Raw genomic sequence first — 1,239 nt, 5'->3', positions numbered from 1 at the left:
CAAAATTTTGATCAGTGAATTTATTTTAACGAAATTTAACAGCAAAAGTAGATATATAATATTTCTAAACCAATATGGCACATGGATATGACTTAAGAAATCCAAAACGACCACGGCCAACGGACGATCCCAACGGTTGCTTGTACAGTGAAGGTTAGACAATTTTAATGTACACTGGAACTTGGAGTTATTTTCTGTATTTCAAAAAATAGGTGATGAAGTGATAGCACAAGATCCACGGAATCCTCGGGATAAGACATGATATGACGCTGAAATTAAAGAGTGTATTCGAGGCGGGGAATTGTATCATGTTCATTACATAAATTGGCACGACGAGAAGTAATATGTTTTAATGCTTTAATTAAAATATATAATAATGAAATGAAATTTTTTGACGTGAAAAAAAAACAGGTATGACTTGAAATTGTCTGGAAAGTATATAAGGGAAAAAAATGCCCCGAAAAAACGAAGAGTTACACGACGACAGAAAAGTCCACCACGACCAGTAATACTACCACCACCACAGCAACCAATACAACGACCACGTTCAGACGGAATACTTCAGTACCAAATGAAAAAATCCAGATGTAGTAGATGCCGGGCATGGCCTCAAAATAGCAATTCATTTCAAAGCGAAAAATAAATAAAAATAGAAAAGTTCTTGAAAAGAACATGGTCAGTGGAATGAAATATGTGAATTTCAAAAATAAAAATATATATTCAAAATGAAAATTATTTTTTCTATTTTTCCCTTTTTAAAAGACCTTTTATTTTGCAAACAAAGTTGTCGTTGGCTATATAGTCAAATGACTTTGAAAGTGAGAATGTTTCGTTGTAATTTGACGTCATGCATCCATAAAAGGAATCTTTATTACATCATTGGAAGCATGCATGTCAAAAGGTAAGTTGTGAATTGATTACGCAACCATTCATATATCGAGTCGCAAATAAACGTTTTCAATGCAAACAAAGAAATGAGAGTAGAAATGTTGGTTCATAAAACGCCTTGAAATTGTTTTCATGTATTTACTTTTAATCAAAATTGACAAAAAGGATTGATAATCCACAAAAAAATGTATATATGCAATCAGTTACTTTGAAAGCGATGAGTATAAATAAATAAATATTCATGGAATAGAAAATTCCAATTACTACTTCTGCACGAAAATCGATGTTGGTAAAAGCAAATCGAATCGCTGGAAAATCGAAACGTTTTTCTTCATACGGTATGTCATTGAG

At 32.2% G+C, this 1,239-nt stretch overlaps 1 long non-coding RNA gene across 1 annotated transcript; it reads left to right on the top strand.

Moving 5' to 3' along the window:
• The first annotated feature begins 6 nt into the window (after positions 1–6).
• On the top strand, positions 7–631 carry LOC116348479. Its single transcript, XR_004201811.1, has 3 exons — positions 7–153; positions 213–339; positions 412–631. It is a non-coding gene; the product is annotated as an uncharacterized LOC116348479 (long non-coding RNA).
• The last annotated feature ends 608 nt before the right edge of the window (positions 632–1,239 follow it).

This window comes from Contarinia nasturtii, unplaced genomic scaffold, assembly GCF_009176525.2.
Source record: "Contarinia nasturtii isolate CC-2019 unplaced genomic scaffold, AAFC_CNas_1.1 Cnas_scaffold_2472, whole genome shotgun sequence".
Taxonomy (NCBI): Eukaryota; Metazoa; Arthropoda; class Insecta; order Diptera; family Cecidomyiidae; genus Contarinia; species Contarinia nasturtii.
The sequence above is the reverse complement of the archived record's forward strand: the minus strand, read 5'-3'. Positions and strand labels throughout refer to the sequence as shown.